This window comes from Thamnophis elegans, chromosome Z (genome assembly GCF_009769535.1).
Source record: "Thamnophis elegans isolate rThaEle1 chromosome Z, rThaEle1.pri, whole genome shotgun sequence".
Lineage (NCBI taxonomy): Eukaryota > Metazoa > Chordata > Lepidosauria > Squamata > Colubridae > Thamnophis > Thamnophis elegans.
Window position 1 is genome coordinate 129,535,670 of NC_045558.1, and position 17,324 is coordinate 129,552,993.

The window sequence follows — 17,324 nt, forward strand, 5'->3', positions numbered from 1 at the left end:
GCAACACCAGAGTCACCTACCACACCTCCATAGGCCAAGTCTGCACAAAGTGGCCAAAAAAGCTGAAAGTCACAGTCCTCATTGAGGACTCTCCATGCAACATGAAGATTGACACTGGGTCATCCTTGACCATAATGTCTTGGGCAGCGCTCAAACAGGCTAGCCAGCTACCAGTGACAGTCATCAATGGAGACCTGCAGCCTCCTAGGCCTTGACTGGTTTGAAGCTCTTGGCCTAGAAGTGACCGGAATCAAGGCCATATGAGATGAAAGCACTGAGGAATTCCTTAAGGAATTCGAGGACATCTTCGTCACTGGTCTAGGTAAGTATGAGGGGACTCCAATATCTTTTAACTTGGACCCCAATGTAGCCCCATCAGGCTAAACCCCAGGAGAGTACCTTTCGCTCTCCACCCTAAAATTGATTTGGAACTAGACAATTGATTGGCCAAGGAATCCTAGAGCCATTAGCTCACGCACGCTGGGAGGCCCCTATAGTGACACCTGTCAATCCTGATGGGTCTGTCCGCATCTGCACAGATTACAAGTGCACAATAAACAAAGCTTTACAGCAAAGTGCTTATCCTGTACCCATTGTACAGCATTTACTACATTCATTAGGCCCCGGAAAAGATTTTGCAAAATTAGATATGGTGCAGGGATACCAGCAGTTGCCTGTAGATGGCGCCACAGCAGAGGCCCAAACCATCGTGACACACAGCGGTGCATTCAAATGCAAGCTGGTCATGGCGTTGCTGTCTGGTGATCACTTGGGCAGCGGTTTGGGTAGAAGGAATGATGGCGTCCACTAGGTGCTCCCATTCACATTTGTATTGAGGCATGCGGGATCAAAATGGTTGAAGTATTGAGCCCATCGGACATGTTTGAGTGATAGCTTCCATGGGGTCTTAAGCGCCTCTAGATTTTTGTGGTTGGTCCAGACTTTGAATGGTTTCTGGCCCCCTTCCAACAGGTGTCTCCAGTTTAGCAGTGCCCATCTCACTGCAAAAGCCTCCTTTTACCATGCGGCCCATGATCTCTCTGTGTCTGTGAGTTTGCAGGAGGTGTAGGCATAGGGATGTATGTTTCCTTGGTTGTTTCTTTGGAGTAGCACCACTCCCACTGCCATGTCACTGGCGTCTGCCTGGATCATGAAAGGTTGCTCGGGGTCAGGATGCTTCAGCACTGGCTCCATTGCAAACATTCCTTTTAGTGTTTTTTTTTTTTATGGTATTTTATTAAAATTTATAGGCCGCCCTTTTTCCTGAGGGGACTCAGGGCGGCTTACAACCATTAGGGAGGGGGTACAATACACAATAAATGATATAAAAACAAGATAAGTAGTAAAAACACAACATGCATTCTACATTCAACACTCGGGTGGGGCAAATTAAGGACTTATCCCCAGGCCTGTTGGGAGAGCCAGGTCTTGAGGGCTGCGTGGAAGGCCTGGACGGTGGTGAGAGTGCGTATCTCGACGGGGAGATCGTTCCACAGGGTCGGAGCTGCAACAGAAAAGGCTCTCCTCCATGTAGTCGCCAGTCGACATTGACTGGCGGATGGAATTCGGAGGAGGCCCAGTCTGTGCGATCTAATCGGTCGGAGGGAGGTAATCGGCAGAAGGCGGTCTCTCAAGTACCCAGATCCACTACCATGGAGTGCTTTAAAGGTGGTCATCAGTACCCTGAAGCGCACCCGGAGATCGACAGGTAGCCAGTGCAGCTCGCGGAGGATGGGTGTAACGTGGGCGAACCGCGGTGCGCCCACTATCACTCGCGCGGCTGCATTCTGGACTAACTGCAGTCGCCGGATGCACTTCAGGGGCAGCCCCATGTAGAGCACATTGCAGTATTCCAGCCTAGAGATCACAAGGGCTCGAGTGACTGTTGTGAGAGCCTCCCGATTCAGGTAGGGTCGTAACTGGCGGACCAGGCGAACCTGGGCAAATGCCCCCCTGGTCACAGCCGACAGGTGATGATCGAGAGTCAGCTGTGGATCCAGGAGGACTCCTAAGTTACGAACCCTGTCTGAGGGGTATAAAATTTGACCCCCCAGCCTGATAGATGGAACATTAGCCAAATTGTTGGGAGGGAAACACAACAGCCACTCGGTCTTGTCCGGGTTGAGTACCAGTTTGTTAGCGCTCATCCAGTTCCTAACAGCCTCCAGACCCTGGTTCATCACATCCACCGCTTCATTGAGTTGGCACGGGGTGGACAGATACAATTGCGTATCGTCCGCATATTGATGGTATTTTATCCCGTGCCTCCGAATGATCTCGCCCAGCGGTTTCATGTATATGTTAAATAGTAGGGGGGATAAGACCGAACCCTGCAGCACCCCATATTTTAGGGGCCTCAGGGACGATCTCTGCCCCCCCACCAACACCGACTGCGACCTGTCCAAGAGGTAGGAGGAGAACCACTGCAAAACAGTGCCTCCCACCCCCATCTCCCGCAGTCGTCGCAGAAGGATACCATGGTCGATGGTATCGAAAGCCACCGAGAGGTCAAGGAGAACCAGGATGGCCCTCCAGAGATCATCGGTCAATGCGACCAAAGCGGTTTCTGTGCTGTAACCGGGTCTGAAGCCGGACTGGAAGGGGTCAAGGTAGCTAGCTTCATCCAAGACCCGTTGAAGCTGGAAGGCCACCACCTTCTCAACAACCTTCCCAACAAAGGGAAGGTTGGAGACAGGACGGTAGTTATTTAAAATGGCTGGATCCAAGGATGGTTTCTTCAGGAGGGGTCTCACCACCGCCGTTTTTAGTGCGGCGGGGAAGTGCCCCTCCCGAAGGGAGGCGGTTATGACCGCCTGGATCCAGCCACGTGTCACCTCACTGCTGTTGGCAACCAGCCAGGAGGGACACGGGTCCAGAATGCAGGTGGAGGCACTCACAGCTCGAATGGCCTTGTCCACATCCCCAGAGGCAACATCCTGAAACTCAACCCAGAGATGGTTTGCCAAGTGATCCTCTTGTGTCCTGGCTGGATCTGCTGCAGTGGAGTCCAAGTCCGACCGAAACCGAGCAACTTTGTCCGCTAAGAATTGGGCATAATCCTCAGCTCTACCCTGCAAGGGTTCCCCCGTATCCCTCCTATTTAGGAGGGAACGGGTTATCCTAAACAGGGCGGCTGGGCGGGACTCAGCGGACGCAACCAAGGTGGCAATATGGGATCTTTTTGCTGCCCTAAGTGCCCTGATGTAATCCTTGGTGCAGGTTGTTAATAGTGCTCGGTTCGACTTGGACTTATCGGACCTCCACAAGTGCTCTAGGCGTCTCCTCCGGCGCTTCTTCTCCCGGAGCTCCTCGGTGAACCAAGGGGGTCTCCGGGATCCGCTGACCCGGAGGGGCCGTAGTGGCGCAATCCGGTCAAGAGACTCCGATGCCGCCGAATACCAGGCAGCAGCCAGAGTCTCCGCCGAACTGTGGGCGAGAGTATCAGGAATAACCCCAAGCTCTGTCTGGAACCTCAAGGGGTCCATCAGTCGCCTGGGGCGGAACCACCTGGTCGGTTCCTCCTCCCTATGGTGGGGGTTTGGCCTCCGGAAGTCAAGCCTCAGTAGGCAGTGGTCTGACCACGACAGGGGTATGGTGTCATTTCCCCTCAGACCAAGACCACACATCCACTGCTCCGAGAGAAATACGAGGTCGAGCATGTGACCCGCTGAGTGGGTTGGGCCCCGAATTACCTGGGTCAAGCCCATGGCTGTCATGGAAGCCATGAACTCCTGCGCCCCATCAGAGTGTTCACCGAGCGATGGCAAATTGAAGTCCCCCAGAACCATAAGCCTGGGGAACTCAATTGCCAGCTCGGCTACTGACTCGAGGAGCGAGGGGAGGGCTGCTGCAACGCAGTTGGGAGGCAGGTACGTTAGCAGCAGACCCACTTGATCCTTGAGGTCCAACTTCACCAGCAGAGTCTCACACCCGACAAGCTCCGGAGCAGGGACCCTACGAGGTACTAGAGACTCCCGGATAACAATAGCCACACCGCCACCCCTTCCCTGGGCTCTCGGCTGATGAAGCACCTGAAATCCTTCTGGGCACATCTCTACAAGGGGGACTCCTCCTTCTGTGCCCAGCCAGGTTTCAGTAATACATGCCAGGTCTGCCCTCTCGTCAGAAATTAAGTCCCGGAAGAGAGGAGCCTTGTGAACAACAGACCTGGCATTTAGCAACAGCAGCCTGAGACCAGGGTCCTGACTACTCACGCCATCTGGCCTTGGAGTGGGACTCATAGGGCCGGAAGGAGGGATCTCTGTTTTGAACGCCTCTTGGCAGGTTAGGTTCCACTGTAGGGGTTGTACTGTATTGTATTTATTTGTCTTGTATGCTGCCCACTCCCGAAGGACTCCGGGCGGCTCACAATAGACAAGGGAAGGGGAAAACTGGACAAACAACACTTTAAAACAAAAACTGCAACATTCACCATTTCCGTGGGGCTGGATGTTTCACAAGCCCCCCGGCCTGCTGGAGCAGCCAGGATTTGGTGGCTTTGCGGAAGGCCGGGAGGGTAGTAAGGGTCCAGATCTCGATGGGGAGATCATTCCAGAGGGCTAGAGCTGCAACAGAGAAGGCTCTCCCCCGGGGGGTCGCCAGCTGACATTGGCTGGCGGATGGAATCCGGAGGAGACCTAACCTGTGAGATCTAATCGGTCTATGGGAGGTAATCGGCAGGAGGCGGTCTCTCAGGTAATCGGCAGGAGGCGGTCTCTCCCAGGTCCGATGCCATGTAGGGCTTTATAGATAGCGACCAGCACCTTGAAGTGGATTCGGAGACTAATGGGTAGCCACTGCAGCTTGCGGAGGATAGATGTGACGTAGGTGTACCTGGGTGCACCCACAATCGCTCGCGCGGCTGCATTCTGGACTAACTGAAGTCTTCGAACACTCTTCAAGGGCAGCCCCATGTAGAGCACATTACAATAATCCAGTCTTGAGGTCAAGGGTTGCCCCAGACAGGGTTTCATTCCTGGGCTCTATCTCTTCAGGAGGTCTGTTAGGGGTTTGGCAATTTTCACAAAGGAGGGGATGAATTGCCTGTAGAATTTCGTGAAACCTAGGAAACCTAAAGATCATTGTAATTTTCCATTACTTTTCTTTCTTTCTTTCTTTTCCATTACTTTTCTTCCATTTAAACTCCAGTTGGAGAAACTAATTATTCTTTTAAATACTAAGGGAAATTTAAAGTTAGAGCTAATTTTAGCAAAGTCTAAGCAGTTCATCAGAATGAAGCTTGATCTATTAAGAAACCTACTAAATAAGTAACAACAAAAGCTGGTATTCATTTTTGGTGATTTATCAGTTGCTCCTTTCTATTCAAATCAGGCCTCAGAACAATAATGTAGCATTTGGGGAAAAAGATGCAACCCAATAATCCTGCTGCAGAAGCCAAAATGGAGAAGACTTCCACAGCTACCATGTACTTTCCCTTGGTGCTTAAATAGGTGGGGACAAACAACATCCAGACACTGCAAAAAACAAACATGCTGAAAGTTATAAATTTGGCTTCATTAAAGCTATCAGGTAACTTCCTGGCTAGGAAAGCCACAATGAAGCTGATAAAGGTCAAGAATCCCATAAAGCCAAGGACAATATAAAACATGATGGCTGAACCTTCATTACACTCCAGGACAATTTCTCCTGCTATGGAATGCATGTCTGAATCTGGAAATGGGGGAGAAATTGACAGCCACACGCTACAAATGGTGATTTGCACTAGAGAGCAAGACAAGACAATGGTGTTGGCTAGCCTTTTCCCCACCCATTTCCTCATTTTGGAATCAGGCTTGGTGGCCATGAAAGCAAGAATCACTATGGCTGTTTTGCCCAATATGCAAGAAAGGGCTACGGAGAAAAGGATGCCAAAAGTAACTTGTCTCAAGAGACATTTTACTTGGTTAGGCTGACCAATGAAAAGCAAAATGCAAAGGAAAGAGAACAGCAGAACAATGAGAAGAATGTAAGTGAGGGTCCTGTTGTTGGCTTTGACAATGGGAGTGTGCTGATTTTTAATGAAGATCCCCAGCACCACAGTTGATATGAAAGAAAAGAAGAAAGCAACACTGATCAAAATGATTCCCAAGGGTTCTTTGTAAGACAAGAAAGTTGTGAGTTTTTTGATGCAAACGATCTGATCCTTGTTGGGATAACTTTCTTCAGGACATGGGAAGCAGTCATCTGAATCTGGAAGAAGAAACAGTGTTGTCAAGCATATTGAGAGTTAGCACAGTCACCCCCAACTTTCAGAAGCATTGATGTTCAGTACCTGGAATTTCAGAACTGTCACCATACAGAGGGGGAGTTTTAGGATTTGATCTCTGTTGTGGCCCAGCATGAGCTGTTAGAGCTGCAAACAGACTCCGACAGCAAGGGGCCCTATGAGTTGGCTCTGGAAGATGTGGAGAACCCTGAACAGGGTTCAGACTCTGAGCAGGGACTAGAGAGGCTGGTTGGTCACCAGGAGGCGCCTGAGGCATGGAGCAGTGGTGAAAGCCAAAGGGAACATGCCCATGAAGTCAGGCCCTAGAGCAGTGGTGAAGACATCAGGCCTTTGAGCAGCGACAAGGTTTAGAAGGAATTGGTCCCGGATGCCTGGCAGAGGCGGGCGGATAAATGCCGGCAGCAATTAAGGAGACAAAGAAGATAATTGGACCCAGGTGGTTGTGATTAGGTCCCTCCCAAGAGAGTATATAAGGAGAGACTTTGAGAGGAGGCTGTTTGCGAGATTCCACTAATATACTAATGCTGGAGAAGCTCTCATGTGTATTTCTTATCTTGGAAGTCTGGGTTGCTGCCAAAGTCTTGTCGGTGTGTTAATTTACTGTGAATAAATTGTCTAGCAGTAATCTTGTGTCAGCGTGCCTCACTGTACGGGGGGGGGGGGTCAGAACAGATATCTAATTTATTTGTAAGGCCAGGAAAGTTCTAAAACTAAACTGTCTGATATGAAATCCTTTGAAATTACTTTGACATTATTTATTGTCCAAAACAGACCTAAGTCCAATCCCACTTGAAGTCCAATGGTTGAGGAAACTGGTGCCAACTGTTAGTTGATCAGATTATTGTATATGTTATATGGTAATAAACTCACAATGCCTTTGAACTCTATCCTAACTCCTGGTTTCTTGTGTTTGACTATTGTTCTCTCAACCATTCCTATCCCCAAAGTCTGTAGGGGGTAAAGACTCCAGCCTCTAAAACTCAGGTAATGCTTTGAACCTATTGACCATCACAACTAATAGATATCATCATTCTTGTACTGTATAATATTTCTTACCTGTCTGGTTGGCAATTTTTCCTTCTGGACAACGAAGTCATCCGTAACAGCAAAATGGCTCCCCTTCTATTTTGATCTTGCTGTAACCCAAGGAGCAATGAGCATTGCACAAAGAAAGAGGTTGAGTCTGTAAATAAAACAAAGATCATTCTATACAGAATTTAAACATTAGCAATCTAGAGATGACCTTCTTTAAGGAATCTTTACTTCCTTTTTTATTAGAGTTATCAAAATCCTGTGCTTTTCTCATCCCTTAAAATATCATTCTGGCATAATGATCATGCAAATGGAACTTTCTCTTATTCATCTGACAGATCTCAAGGGTTAGTGCTAGTTAGCACAGACATAGGAAGGACTATTGACTATACATCAAGAAACATTGCTTTTCATGTAGGCTACTCCAACTGTAGTTTTAAAACTATCAGCAAATATCTCATTCATTAATTTGTCCAACTGTTCAAGCAAGTTATCTGAAGATCAGATCCAGCATGAGCAGTGAACCACTTCTTAAAAATATGGCCTTAAAAAAAATACCTGGTTGAAAAGGTTGGGCCAGACAATGTTATCTGCTGATAGAGAGAGAAGGCTTTCAAGTGGAGTCGATGGATTTACTTTCCCAACTTTGATCTTACGAAAAGACTGATTTGGGAAGGTGACCCAGTTGATAATATCAAAGCCAGTTGCAACCTTCCCATTCTGGTCAAAGAAAATGTTTTCTCCAGCACTGTTGTTAAATGAGACTTTTCTCAGATAGTGATGAAGCTAAAGGGGAAAACATGACAGTAATTAATAAAAATATGCAAAAATGGTAGACATTGGACGGACACACACACACACACACACACACACACACACACACACACACACACTAGCTGATAACCCAGCATTGCCCATGTATTTGTTTATAGGGGGAAAATGTCTGAACAAAATGTAATTTTTTAAAAAATATATTTTTATTATTTTTACATTTAAAACAATGCAGTACCACAGATTCGAAGTGACCATACATTCACATTATACACAATTAGTCTTAACCATTAACTATTAGCCTACTTAGTGCATTATCTATCCTTCTGTCCAATCACAATATATACAGTTTGTTCCAGTCTTGTCACCTTGTCTTATACCAATCATAAAATCTTTTCCCGACTCCAAAATATTCTGATTCCCTTTTATTTTTAAGTTCAAGAGTGAGCCTTTCTGCTTCCACACAGGCCAACACTTTTCTGATTTAATCTAGTTCTGATGGTATATTTTCTTTTTTTCCAATACTGCACAAAAGTTATGTGTGCCACAGTTAGTACATGTATAATTAGATATACATTTTTCTTAAACCCCTCCAGTATTATGCCTAGGAGAAACATTTCTGGTTTAAACAAAATTTAAAAAACCTGTTACCATGGCAATTCCACAACACTGCACCATTTAATAGCAATATAGTAAAAGCCATTATAAGGCACAACAGGCTGCATCTTAACAGAACACACTACCCAAGAGGTGTTAGGGTGTCTTACCTCCACAGTAATTTTTTTCCAAAGGGTAAGTTTGGTTGAAATTGCTTGAGGCATTCCAGAGTATCCATACACACACACACACACACACACACACACACACACACACACACACACACACACAAGCACGCACACACGCACACACATACACACACACAAAATAGTACATGAATAAATGTGATGATACCTGCCGCCTCCCAGACATCCGGAAACTAGCCCTAGTCAATAAATGAGTCCCAGCCACAAAAACCAACACAGGACCCAGAAGAACACAGGACACCATCACCAATAACCATCACCAAACATCAATTCCATCAACCAATCCAGATGTGACAATACAGCCAACCAATCCGTTTAAAGCAACAAAACCAACATTACACACACACACACACACACACACACACACACCTATATTTATAGAAAAATGGCAGCTCAGATCATGCTTTGCTCACACAAGCATGAAGCCAAAGGCACCAGCCTGAAGATAACAAGTGTGACCTCATCGAAACATCGCCAACATACTGTCAGTCTTATACGGGAAGACCTGAATACCTATACCCATGAAAATCTATGAAAACAAATGTGTGTGTGTGTGTGTGTGTGTGTGTGTGTGTGTGTATGTATGTATGTATGTATGTATACACAAGAACCGAGACACAGAACAGGACAACGGCATCACCCTCCTCCCTTACATCAAAGGCACCACAGATAAAATCAGCAAAATTCTCCACAAACACAATATCAAGACAGCCTTCAACACTGACGAAAAAATAGTCAACATCTTAAGAAACCCCAAAGACAAAATCCAGCTGGAAAACCAAGGAGTCTATGAAATACCAGGCAAAATCTGCCCTGCAACATACATAGAACAAACTAACAGGAGAATAAATGCACGCATCGCAGAATGAAAGAACCCAGTAAGAAAAAAAGAAAAAACTTCTCCCTTTTCCAGCACCTTAAAGCTACAGGACATGAAATTAATTTTGAAGGAATCAAATTAATCTTCAAACTGAACACTTTAACAAGAGAATAATTATGGAAGCTATCGAAATAGATGAACACCACCACAACATGAATAAACATGATGATACCTCCCACCTACCAGACATCTGGAAACCAGCCCTAGTCAACAAACGAGCCCCACCCACCACCCAGGCTGTTACAACACGAAACAACAATAGACACGCAGCCAGCATCAATCAGCACCAATCTACCAATCATGATACAACCACACAGCCAATCAATCCACTTACTGAAACAAAGCCAGCACTCCACACCCACCCACCAAGATTTATAGAAAGACGGCAGCTTTGATTGAGATATATATCTCAATCAAAAATATTAATGTGGTCCCAAAGTATGTTAGCAGTAGCACTAAATCATCAGTTATATCAGCATCAGCCTTTCAGCCTTACTATTGTTTCACAACAATATCATCCTCTTGCCATATAATTTTCATTCTTAGTGCCTGATCCTAGCAACATTTTGCCCTGTTATTTCCTTTTAAAGTTATGCATCCTTCTTTAAACCAAAAATGGCCTTTCAAAATTCTCTACTATATATGTTGAGAGACAAATGGATGCATCACATGCCTAGATTTCTACAGAGAAAAGAGTGTTTCTCACACCACTTTTAAATATGTTCAGACAGTTATACTACTAAAGGGAAAGTTCTGTGGGTGACAGAACTGCTTATAATTTAACTAAAGAATGACATAATAGAGGAGACACAATTTTAGAAATACCACTTATAATGCCTTGGTAAGGCCACGATTACCATGATTTTAAAAAGATATTGAGACTTTGGAAAGAGTGCAAAGAAGAGCAACAAAGATGATTAGAGGACTGGAGGCTAAAACATATGAAGAACGGTTGCAGGAACTGGGCATGTCTAGTCTAATGAAACAAAAATCCAACATCTCAAGGGCTTCCACAAAGAAGAGGGACTCAACCTATTCTCCAAAGCACCTGAGGGTCAGACAAGAAGCAATGGGTGGAAACTAATCAAGGAGAGAAGCAATTTTAAACATGAGGAGAAATTTCCTGATAGTGAGAACGATTAATCAGTTGAACAACTTGCATCCAGAAGTTGTGAATGCTCCAACACTGAAAATCTTTAAGAAGATATTGGATAATCATTTCTCTGAAGTGGTGTAGGGTTTCCTGCCTGAGCAGGGGGTTGGACTAGAAGACTTCCCAGGTCCCTTCCAACTCTGTTATTCTATTCTATTCTATTCTATTCTATTCTATTCTATTCTTCTATTCTAAAGCCCACTTTGATCAGCAGATGACTAAAATGCTGTATTGTTACAGAGCAGAACTGATACCAGTTATCAATACTTTAAAAAAAATCTATGTAAAATATGAATATGAAGACTAATCAAAATATCTGGAATTTTGTGTCATTAAAAAAGCAATCTGGGAGGACCATCATTTGATATGAAAAGATGTGGACATTATGATCTATCTAAGCCTTTTCTCAAGCCTCATATTTAAATTGGTTTCTATAAACGTGGACAGCTGTAGAGAGGAAAGCAATATCATCTGCTAGATTAATAAATACGGGAGATTACCTGCCACACTTGAGGATTGAGAAGCTTCCATGTCCCTCTAGCAGACATTGCTCTGTTTTTGGAGTGTGGTGTAAGCATGGCTTGGAGAGCGTATGCCACAGCATAGACTGCATTGTAGATACTGTAGCTTTGCCCAGTCATGCTCAGTTCAAAAACAGAGTCTGGAAGAGTCTTCAGCTTCTCTTCCCCTGTGCATTTTTTCTCCGATTTTGGTTTTAAAGTTGAATTTGAGAAGGAACATCCAAAGGCTTGTTCCCAAAATACCTTTGAAAAACGATCTTCAATTTCTAGAACACTGTTTCTTGCCTGAAAAAAATTATTGAACCCTAATAGTTCTTTTGATGAAACTGCAAAAGAAAGAGCCCCATGGATGATGCCCATACTGCTTTCTCTTTGAAATGGAACTGAAGTGTACTCCATCTGGGCTGGAAAAATCCAAATTTTGTCTTTTTGCTGAACCTGTGTATCCAAATATTCTGAAACAGAGGACATCATTCTGAAAAGAACCATGATCTGGTTTTCACAATACACAACCACAACATTGGACAAACTTGTCATAATGGTTTCATATATGTTAAGAAAGTTGTCCATTTTCTCTTCCAGCTCGCTCGTGAAAACCTCTAGCACAAGCTCTTCAATGTAATCGAAGCAGATTCCTTTTTCGGAAAACAGGATCAGAGCTTCCCGCAGAAATCTTTCACCGATCCCATTTGCTTGACAAATCAACCCAATCCAACTCCACTTAAAATATAGCAGCAACTGGAGGATCCCCAGAATTTGGAGATGTTCATTTGGAAACATCTGATGAAAGAAAGCTGCATGAAACACATTATTGATCACTGGAGCAGAGCCATATGTAAGCTAAAGGGGGGGGGGAAGAAAATAGAAAAAGACATAGACATAGACATAGACATAAACATAGACATAGGTATTTTAAAAAGTATGTGGGACATGGGATGTGGGGACAACCTTGAGAAGCTGGAGACAGAGTCATAGACTAGCCAACAATCATGTAAAAAAATATCTCAGTCCACAAGTAAATGAGACCTAGAAAGCCTTTTAGAAAGAACCTTTTTAAATACTCTTAAGGGCACATGGTGGCTCAGTGGCTAAGACGCTGAGCATGTCAATCAGAAAGGTCGGCAGTTCAGCGGTTCGAATCCCTAGTACCACATAATGGAGTGTGTTCCCATTACTTGTGTTCTGGGACAATTTTTGCAGTACATATAGTCCTCAACGTACAACCACAATTGAAACTCACATCACTAATGTAGTTGTTAAATCAGCTGCACTGAATTTTATCTACTTTTTTGTTGCACTAAGGTTGTTAAGCAATTCCAATGGAGCCAATGTGTTCTCCTGGTTAAGGCACAAGAATAGAAGCTAGAAGACTGTGACTTCTAGTCTGATCTTAGGCATAAAAGCTGGCTGGATAACTTTCAGCCAACTTATTTCACAGCATTGAAAAATGGGAGGAAAGAGAATTGTGTGAATTCACTACCTCAATTTATTTATAAAAATAAATAAAATTTCATACAACATAGAATATTAGAGCTAGAAGAGGTCTATTAGAGGTCTTCTAGTCCAACCCCTGCTCAAGCAAGAGACCCTATACCATTTCAGACACATGGTTGTCCAGTCTCTTTTTGAAAGCCTCCAATGATGAAGCACTCACAACTTCTGAGGGAAAGCTATTCCATTGGTTGATTGTTGTCTCCATTAAGAATTTTTTCCTCAGTTCTAGCTTGCTTCTCTCTTGCTTAGTCTCCATCCATTATTACTTGTTTCACCTTGTCAATCAGAAAGACCAGCAGTTCAATGGTTTGAATCCCTAGCGCCTCATAATGGAATGAGCTCCTGTTATTTGTCCCTTCTTCTTCCAACCTAGCAGTTTGAAAGCATGTAAAAAATGCAAGTAGAAAAATAGGAACAACCTTTGGTGGGAAGGTAACAATGTTCCGAGTCTCACCTTTTGGCATTTTGGAAAATAGTTTGATGCCTCATCTTTGTAGGAGTCCCTCAAATATTGGAACATTGCTATTATGACTCCCCTAGTCCTTCTTTTCATTAGAGCAAACATACTGAATTCCTGTAACCATTCTTTTTATGTTTTAGCCTCCAATTGCCTAATCATCTTATCTGTACTCTTTCAGGGTTTCAACATCTTTTTTTATATTGTGTTGACCAGAACTGGATGCAGTATTCCAAGTGTGGCCTTACTAAGGCTTTGTAAAGCAGTACTAAAACTTCATGTGAACTTGATTCTATCCCTCTATTAATGCAGCCTAGGATTTCATTTGCTTTAAAGAGGAAGTCACATATCAATATGATTTTTTTTCTTGAGCAGTGATTACCTGTGGAATCTTGTAAATGCTCAGGATGTCTTCCATAACCTCACTGATAAAAGAATTGGGTCCCGCAATAATACAAACTGAATTTTGGTCAATGCTGCATTTATAGTTGGGAACAAATCTGCCTTCTGAAGAAAGAAGCTCCATAGAGGCAAGGTAGGTCCATGTTGCCATGAAATAACTGTTAGATAGCCCAAAACCCAGAGTGATATTTGGCAAGATCTGAGGAGTTTCATTGATCTCCTTTGTAGCAAAGATCAAGGATAGGATATGCTGGTAGTTCTGTAGAAACATACTTCAAGGGAGGTTAATGACCTTGTCACACACTTGCATTTCCAAGCAGAGAATTTTTTTTACATTTCAAATTAAAAATCATTGTTAACAACAAGGTCAAAAATTAGACTGCATCCCACCCTTCAAGAAAAACAGTATAGAAAATATTTGTCTTCGCTATTCCCTAAATTAAAAACTCATTTTGTTTTACATGGATTGGGTAAGTCATCAAATTTGCAGATGACACCAAGCTGACAGGAATAGCCAATGCTCCAGAAGACAGGCTTAAGAAAGATCTTCACAGACTTGAATATTGTGCATTATCTAACAAAATGAAATTCAATGGTGAAAAAAGTAAGATTATACATTTAGGCAAGAAAAACAAAATGCATAGGTACCATATATATGGTAGTAGTATGTAAGAGTAATAAATGTGAGAAGGATCTTGGAGTCCTAGTGGACAACCATTTAAATATGAGCCATCAGTGTGCAGCAGCTGCCAAAAAAGCCAACATGGTTCTAGGCTACATAGGGATAGAATCATGATCACGTAAAGTGTTGATACCATTTTATAATGCCATGGTAAGGCCATACTTGGAATACTGCATTCAGTTTTGATCACCACAATGTAAAAAAAAAGATATGGAGACTCTAGAAAAGGTGCCAAGAAGAGCAACAAAGATGATTAGGGCACTGGAGGCGAAAACATATAAAGAACAGTTGGAGAAACTGAGTATGTCTATTTGATGAAAAGAAGGACTAGGGAAGACATGATAGCAGTGTTCTGATATCTCAGGGGTTGCCACAAAGAAGAGGGAGTCAAGCTATTCTCCAAAGCACCTGAGGGTAGGACAAGAAGCAATGGGTGGAAACTAATCAAGGAGAGAAGCAACTTAGAACTAAGCAGAAATTTCCAGACAGAATAATTAATTAGTGAAATGACTTGCCTCCAGAAGTTGCGAATGCTCCAACACTGGATGTTTTTAAGAAGATGTTGGATATCCATTTGTCAGAAGTAATGTAGGGTTTCCTGCCTAAGCAGCGGGTTGGACTAGAAGAAATTCAAGATCCCTTCCAACTCTGTTATTATAATTCTAGTATCCTGAACCATATTTGAAAAAAGCAATATATAATACATTTTCAGCTCTTAGGGAATCATATTTTTGATAAAAACTGTATTTGGTTAATGAAAACATATATATGTTTTCTATGTGATCACATTTAAAAATTCCACCTTCCTTTCCATCATTTCTTCCTATTTGACTTCTTTCTCCCCTCTCTACTGCAGTGTAATTAAACTCCTTTCTCAACATAACAATAATGTCATGCAAGAATTCATAATTTAATTTATAAGAAAGTATATAGGATTCTCAAGTATCTAGGACTGATTCAAGTATTCCCCTAGAAGCAAATTGTTTGCCATCTGTTCTTTGTTTACAGTCATTACATAAAGTAATCCTCTTTATCTCTCACCTCTAAAACAATTATCCCTCTTTTCTGGATCCCTCTATAAAGAATTATTCTACATCATTCTTCTGGGTCATCTCAGGACCCTATTCTATATATCTGAAGAAATGAGTTATAGACTTGAAAAGTACATGGGATAATAGTGTAATTAGATTTTATGTTGTCATAAACCATTATAAGGATTATCCTTCACAACTGAAGATAGGCTTGGCTTGGTTTCTAACAGAACAGAAGATAATACAGAATTGGAAGGGATCTTGATGGTCTTCTAGTCCAACTCGCTGCTCAAGCAAATGGCTATCCAGTCTCTTCTTAAAAGCCTCCAGTGATGGAACACCCATAACTTCTGAAGGCAAGGCCTAGTTAATTATTCTTAAGGTTAGGAAATTTCTCCTTAGTTCTAGATTGCTTCTCTCCTTGATTAGTTTCCATCAATTGTTTCTTGCCTTGCATTCTGGTGTTTTGGAAAATAGTTTGACCCCCCTCTTCTTTCTGGGAGTCCCTCAAACATTAGAACACTGCTATCATGTCACCCCAATCCTATTTTTCACTAGACTAGACAAACTCATTTCCTGCAGTTGTTCTTCATATGGTTTAGCCTCCAGCCCCCTAATCATCTTTGTTGCTCTTATTTATATTCTTTCCAGAGAATCAACATCTTTTTAATAATATGATGATGCAAACCAGATGCTGTTACATCTGTTACCTCAACTTCTTTAATTCACTGAGGAATTCAAGCAGACTCAATGAAGAAAAAAAGTGACGTGGAACCATAGTATTTACATAATGGAAACAGTAGAAATGCATAGACTAGTGTATTTCATTTCCCAACTGAAAATTTTAAATGTATCTCTGAAATTTCTGTTTAGGACGGGATCTTATCTGTTACAGGTATAAAGTACTAGGTTGGAAGTGGTCTGTCATGGAAATGTTTGGGCAGAAGCATTTGGAAATTAGGAAGCAGAGGTTGGATAAAATTCAGATATCTTTTAAGCAACACCTAAGCAAGTACAGTTTTACAAAATTTATGAAGGTGAAACAAAGTGGAAAACCTTGTTATTAACCAGGTATCATGATGTATGTAAGAATTATCCAAGCAGAGGAAGGATAATTGAAAGAGATGAAATTTAAATTTCAATCATTTCAGACACATTGACCCACTGTCAGCTGAGTGCTGGTATAAGTAAGAATAATAGCTACATACACAGGATCATCAAGAAAGTCTTCAGATGGAATTGTTTTGAAGGTAATCAGGTTGGACATTATGTAAATCAGATATATAATGCCACCAATGATGAGATCACCTGAATGATAAGACTTGTATTTAATACTAAGGCTGCTGATGGAGCATTTAGCATCATAGCATGTGAATTGTGAAAGCCATATTATCACCCATAGCTTGAAGAGTAACATAGCAGATCACATTGCTATGGCTGTTTCTCTTGAGCTGAACCCAAAAATGTATAGCAAAAACAGCATCATTTTTCTGACTTTATGTTTAAATATGTTTAGGAAAAGGGAACTATTAATAACATCAGTCCGTCTTGGTTGGGCTCCTGTTTTTGCTTTGCTGTTTGGAACCCTCTAGGGTCCAAAGGAATAAAATTAAACATGGTAAATTATAGGGCATAACACCGCTTGCTCAGCTGTTTGTGATATTGCAAAAGAAGATAGGTGATATTACCTTGGTGTAAAAGATTTGTAGCTCTCTGTGTAGCAGCAAGAAAAATCAACAACAGATTGCAATCAAAGGCAAAGAAGAGCAAATGAATAAGATAATGAGGGACAAAGAACAAGTTTACTAGCTCTGTACTGGTACAGACAGCATGACATCATAATCAATTAAAACTTTATATATTAATAAATCT

General features: G+C 42.6%; 1 pseudogene; it reads right to left on the reverse strand.

The window, feature by feature from the left end:
* Nucleotides 1-5,287: 5,287 nt before the first annotated feature.
* On the reverse strand, nucleotides 5,288-16,869 carry LOC116521774 (annotated as a pseudogene).
* Between the last annotated feature and the right edge of the window lie 455 nt (nucleotides 16,870-17,324).